We start from the raw sequence: 6,860 nt of genomic DNA, 5'->3' as shown, positions 1-6,860 counted from the left end.
TTTCTTTGGTCTTTGTTTCTCAGTTAATTTCAATGAAAAATTATTTCCTTTTCTCAAAATTATGGTGACTGCCTGATCGCACTGATATTTTCTAAGCATCCCGCTGTGAACTCCTTAATCGATTCCAGCAATTTTGCTATGATAGAAGTTAATCTACAGGCTTATATTTTCCCGCTTTCTGTCTCCCTCCTTTCTTTATTGGAGGAGTCAATTTTGCCATTTTCCAATCTGATGGGACTTTTCCAGAATCTGGGCAATTTTGGAACATTAAAGCCAATGCATCAACTATTTCAGCAGCTATTTGTTTTAAGACTCTAGGATGAGGTCCATTAGGCTTGAGGCACTTATCAGCTTTTAGTTCTAATAATTTTCTTAGTATACTTTTCCTGGTGATTGTAATTGTTTAAAATTCCTCCATTCTATTGACAGCCTGATTCACAATTATTTCTGGGACGTTACTTATATGTTCTACAGTGAAAGAAGATGCAAAATATCTGTTCAATTCATCCACCTTTTTGCATTGATTCCAATTTATCACTCTCTGACAAATTCTCACTTTACTTAGCCTTTTCCTTTTCAAATATCTTTTCAAAAATCTTACTATATGTTTTTATATTTCTTTCTAGCTTTCTCTCCTACCCTAATTTCTCAATCCTTATTTATCTCTTAGTCATTATTTGTTAATCTTTATATTCTGTATATTCTTCTGATCTGCCATTCGTCTTTGAGTTATATACTTCTTTTTCAATTTGATAATATCATTAACTTCTTTAACTAGCCATGGAAGCTGCATCCTTCCTTTTCTTTCTCACCAGAATATATATTTACTGAGCATTCTACAATATCTTCTTAAATGTTTGGCACTGAATTTCTATTGAGCTACTTAACTTCCCAGTTCATTTTAGCCAGCTCTGCCTTCATACCCTCATAATTGTTCTTAATTGAGGTTAAAACACAACTCTTGAATCAACTTCTCTCTTCACAAAATGAATGAGAAATTCAGTCTTAATGTGATCATTATTCGTTATGGGAACATTCACTATGAAGTCATTAATGAATCATGTCTCATTGCACGTTGCCACATCTAATATAGCATGCTTTCTGGCTAGTGCTAGAAATAATATAGTCTTCTCTCTGGCTGCTGTTCTAAGAAAAGATTCTATGAACTCATTATCCAGGCTACGTTGCTTATCTGATTCATCAAATTCATATGCAGATAAAAATCACCCATGATTATTGCCATACGTTTTTCACAAGCCTCCATTATTTCTTCCTGTACACTCCATCCATCAGGGGATTTTCACAGTAATTTTTTTGCAGTGTTAATGTAAGCTTACTTGTGACACTAATAAATAAACAAACTAAAATCTTGCAGCATGGTTATTTTTAGGGGCCTATAACCAATCCCACAAGTAATTTTCTACTTTTGATATTTCTCATCTCTACTCAAACTGATTCTAAATTTTGACTTCTAGATGCAAAGCCATCTCTCTCTATTGTTCGTACATCACCATTAATTAACAGCACTCCCCATCCACATTATCCTAGTTTTCTATTTTTCCTAAATGCCATATACTCTTGAATATTCAGGATGCAGCCTTTGTCAACCTATAACCATGTGTCTGTAATGGCTAGAAGATCATACATATTTATTTATATTTGTGCTGTCATTTAATTTTTTGTTATGAATGTTTCATGCACTCAGAATCAAAGGCTCTGTTCTATCTTTTTACAATTTTTATAATCTATAACCCTATTTGCTGGTGCACTCTTATGTTTGTACACTCTGCCTTTCCTGTCACACTCTGAACTTCTTCTTTGTTTCCCTGGATAAAAAGGAAGTTTTTGCTTAGCAAATCTCATCCACTGCCAAAACTAATTTTCATCCAGGGAATTTTCTGCTATTGCTATCGCAATCACCATATCTCTCTCTCACCATATCTCTCTCTCTCCTTAGTCTGTCTTTTGTTCGTATTCCCTCCCCATACCTTTCCCCTCTCAGTCCACAACTTTACCCTTTCTCTTTCCACCTCCACTCTTGTTCTCCTCCCACAAGTCCCACAGGCCATCCCCATGTCCTTCTCTTCAGTTCTACCTTTCCCTCCTTCTCCTTTCCACTCCCTCTATCTCTTCCGCATTGCCTTCATGGGACCAAGCAAATCCTTTGCCCTCTAATTACAAACCACTATTCCAATGAAGTTTAAGACCTACAAGCTAACCTAATTTTTATCTCCAAAATAGATATGTGCCTAATTGAAGTTATAAAACTTGGCACAGTGGCACAATGGTTAGCTCTGCTGCCTCACAGCACCCGGGTTGAATTCCAGTCTTGGGTGTCTGTGTGGGGTTTGCACATTCTCCCCATGTCTGTGTGGGTTTCGTCCGGGTGCTCCAATTTCCTCCCACACTCCAAAGATGTGCGGGTTAGTTTGATTGGCCATGCTAAAATTTCCTCTTAGTATTAGGGGGACCAACTGGTTAAATCCGTAGGGATAAGGCCTGGGTGGGATTGTGGGCAGTGTAGACTTGATGGGCTGAGTAGCCTCCTTCTGATTCTGTGATTCTCACCAAACATTATTTAAAGAAAGATTCATAGAAATTAATTCTTTAAGGGCTCAGTGTGCCACTTAATGGACTACCATGCCAGACCAACAACATCAGATTTAATCCTTGGCTTTTGCCAACATGTTGAGAGTACTTAGTATTGGTATTCCTGGTAAAAAGAGAGGAAATAATCAAGAACTCCTAATTGTTATACTGCACGCTTACATACAAATTGGACAAGGACAATTCCAGGTTTGGTTATAATGTCATACACCTCTCAATAACATAAACGTAGCCCAACCCTATCAACACCCACAAATGAAGAATGCTATTTCACAAATACTGGGAATTAACTATGCTGGTTGAATGAGTCAGTGTCCACAAAATAATAAGAGAGAAACTTGTGAGGGAAATCAATCAGTAAAAACGAATCATAATTTTTAGCATGGAAGTTATCCAAAGCTGAAAGTTCAGATAAATTCAATGATTGCAATGTAAATGAAATCATTTGTTTAACAAATTATTAAAAGTTAAATTATCCAAGTGCTGTAAATGAAGAGTGACAGTGTAATAACTTTCCCCCTTCTTCTTGTTTGAAGACAAGATGAATTTTTCAGAAGAAACGTTTAATTCTTTTGAGTGCTGTGATTTTAAAGAACAGGCACAAACAGGATTTCTGGTAAGTTTAAGACAAAAGAAAGGATAAATGTTAATTCACACAGCGCACAAAATGTGAAAACAACAAACAATCATTCCTCCCCCCCCCCCCCCACAGACACACACACGTGCACATAAGCAAAGATGATTTCTGATGATTTCTGAGATGTAACATACACTTAGATTACTGACAGGTTGCAAGAAAGGAGTCACTTGTTTAACCTGTCTTTATGAAGGAGGTTGAAACAGTGTATGCCACACTGGAGCTCTCCTGGCTTTTTGGAAGCAAAAAGAAGCTGACAGTTTCTGTCTTTTCCAGGTGAAATTGTGGCCGAGTTCTTGCAGTGACTAAGTATAATCCTGCAGGTATAAAAACTAACCCCTTTTCACTGCTTGAGAAGATTGTCTTTCAAAGCCAGGTCTCTTTCCTTCTTTGCTGGGTGTGGTTGTCCTGTGCTGCTGGTCACAGGCTGTTTTTCTAGTTCACTTGTGGATTAATAGGCTTTTGACCACCTCCCCAGCTAGCCATGCGCTGGCAGTACTGATAAATTCAATTGTTCACACAATGTGTTGAAGTTGATGGATAGTGGGAAACTGGTGGAGTGACTGATATCTCATCAACCTTCCAGTCATGATTAAGTCACTGAAAAACTTCACTTGATCTCCATCTTAATGGAGCTGACCACTCTAATAGTCGTTGGGTGGCATTCTCCAGCCAATCGTGCCAGCAGGATTCTCTGGTCCCACTGCAGTGAAAAATGAGGAGCACCAAATTCTCCTCACCTGGCAATGGATACGGGGCAGGAGGATTCTGGTCACTGTCTGAAAATATTTTCTATTGAAATGGTGAGGGGTAATCAGTTTGTACCTGGGAAGCTTATTTCCAACTTTAGCTAATTTCCCAGAGATGCTTGTTCAGAAACCACAAGCTTTCAGTTTTCTTCTTGGTTGGCAGTTTGGAAAAGTTAGCAACTTGGGGTGTGGGCTTGGTGTTTGCTCACCCAGCTATCATGTAGAACAGAAAGAACAAAGAACAAAGAAAATTACAGCACAGGAACAAGCTCTTTGGCCCTCCAAGCCTGCACTGATCATCCTGCCCGACTAAACTAAAACCCCTCATCCTTCCAGGGACCATGATCCCTCTATTCCCATCCTATTCATGTATTTGTCAATACGCCTCTTAAAAGTCACCATGGTATCTGCTTCCACAACCTCCCCTGTCATGAGTTCCAGGCACCCATCACACTCTGTGTAAAAGAACTTGTCCCGTATATCTCCTTTAAACATTGCCCCTCGTATCTTAATGCTTTGTTTCCTAGTAATTGAATTTTTCACTTGATGGTTTGAGTTATAAGAAGAGATTGGATACACTGTGACTTTTTTCTCTGGAGCAAAGGAGACTGAGGGACGATCTTATTGAGGTCTACAAAATAATGGGGGGCATGGATCGACTAGATAGTCAGTATCTTTTCCCAAAGAAAGGGGAGTCTAAAACAAGAGGGCATAGATTTAAGATGAGAAGGGAGAGATACAAAAGGGTCCAGGGGGGCAATTTTTTCACACAGAGGGTGGCAAGTGGCAGGAACAAGTGCCAGAGGTAGTAATAGAGGCAGATACAATTTTGTCTTTGAAAAAACGTTTAGACAGTTACACAGGTAAGATGTGTATAGAGAAAATTGGGCCAAATGCGGGCAATTGGGACTAACTTAGGGGTTTAAACAAAAAGGATAGCATGGACTGGTTGGACCAAACGACCTGTTTCCATGCTGTAAACTTCTATGACTCTATGACACCCTGGGAAAAAGCTTCTGACTATCCAATCTGCCCATGCCCTTCATAATCTTATAGATTTCTATCAGGTCGCCCCTTAACCTCTGTCATTTCAGTGAGAACAAATCAAGTTCCTCCAACCTTTCCTCATAGCTAATGCCCTCCATACCAGGCAACATCCTGGTAAATCTTTTCTGAACCCTCTCCAAAGCCTCCACATCCTTCCGGTAGTGTAGCGACCAGAATTGAACACTATATTCCACCTAAGATTCTATAAAACTGCAACATGACTTGCCAATTTTTAAACTCAATGCCCAGGCCGATGAAGGCAAACATGCCATATGCCTTCTTGACTACCTTCTCCACCTGCATTGCCACTTTCAGTGACCTGTGTATCTGAACACTCAGATCCCTTTGCCTATCAATACTCTTAAGGGTTCTGCCATTTACTGTATGTTTCCTATTTGTGATAGACCTTCCAAAATGCATTACCTCACATTTGTCCAGATTAAATTCCATCTGTCATCTCTCCGCCCAAGCCTCCGACCTATCTATATCCTGCTTTATCCTCAGATGGTCCTCATCACTATCTGCAAATCCACCAATCTTTGTGTTGTCTGCAAACTTACTAATCAAACCAGTTACATTTTCCTCCAAATCATTTATATACATATTATGAAAAACAAAGGTCCCAGCACTGATACCTCAGGAACGCCACTTGTCACAGCCCTCCATTTAGAAACACATCCTTCGACTGCTACTCTCTGACTTCTATGACCATGATGTAGAGATGCCGGTGTTGTACTGGGGTAAACACAGTAAGAAGTCTCACAACACCAGGTTTAAGTCCAACCAGTTTATTTGATAGTACTCCCACAAGCTTTTGGAAAGCTTATGGGATTTCTATCAAATAAACTGGTTGGACTTAAACCTGGTGTTGTGAGACTTCTTTCTATGACCAAGCCAGTTCTGTATCCACCTTGCCTGCTCACCTCTGATCCCATGCAACTTCACTTTCTGTACCAGTCTGCCATGAGGTACCTTGTCAAAGGTCTTACTGAAGTCCATGTGGATAACATCCACTGCCCTCCTCTCATCAATCATCTTCATCACTTCCTCAAAAAACTCGGTCAAGTTAGTGAGACATGACCTCCCCTTCAGAAAACCATACTGCCTCTCATTAATATGCCCACTTATTTCCAAGTGGGAGTAATTCCTGTCTTGAAGAATCCTCTCCAATAATTTCCTTACATTGACATAAGGCTCACTGGCCTGTAATTACCTGAATTATTCTTGCTACCCTTCTTAAATAAAGGAACAACATTGGCTATTCTCCAGTCCTTTGGAACCTCCCCTGTAGCCAGTGAGGATATAAAGATTTCTCTCAAGGCCCCAGCAATTTCCTTCCTTGCCTCTCTCAATATTTTGGGGTATATTCCATCAGGCCCTGAGGACTTGTCAATCTTAATGTTTCTCAAGAACTCCAATACCTCCTCCTTCTTGATCTCAACATGATTCAAACTATCTACACACCTTTTCTCAGATTCATCATCAACCAAGTCCTTCTCTTTGGAGAATATTGACACAAAATATTAATTTAATACCTTGCCCATTTCCTCTGGTTCCATGCATAGATTCTTTCCCCTGTCCTTGAGTGGGCCTACAATCTCCCTGGCTACACTCTTGCTCTTTATATATGTATAAAAAGCCTTGGGATTTTCCTTAATCCTGCTGGCCAATGACTTTTTGTGGCCTCTTTTTGCCCTCCTCATTCCTTAAGTTTCTTTCTACTTTCCTTGTATTCCACACTTGCTTTGTGTGTTTCTAACCTCCTAGCCTTGACTAGGCTCACAATATCTCTTGTTATTCAATGTTCCCAAAACTTGCCA

This window comes from Carcharhinus amblyrhynchos, chromosome 7 (genome assembly GCF_965287045.1).
Source record: "Carcharhinus amblyrhynchos chromosome 7, sCarAmb.v2.hapA, whole genome shotgun sequence".
Classification (NCBI taxonomy): Eukaryota; Metazoa; Chordata; class Chondrichthyes; order Carcharhiniformes; family Carcharhinidae; genus Carcharhinus; species Carcharhinus amblyrhynchos.
The sequence above is the reverse complement of the archived record's forward strand: the minus strand, read 5'-3'. Positions refer to the sequence as shown.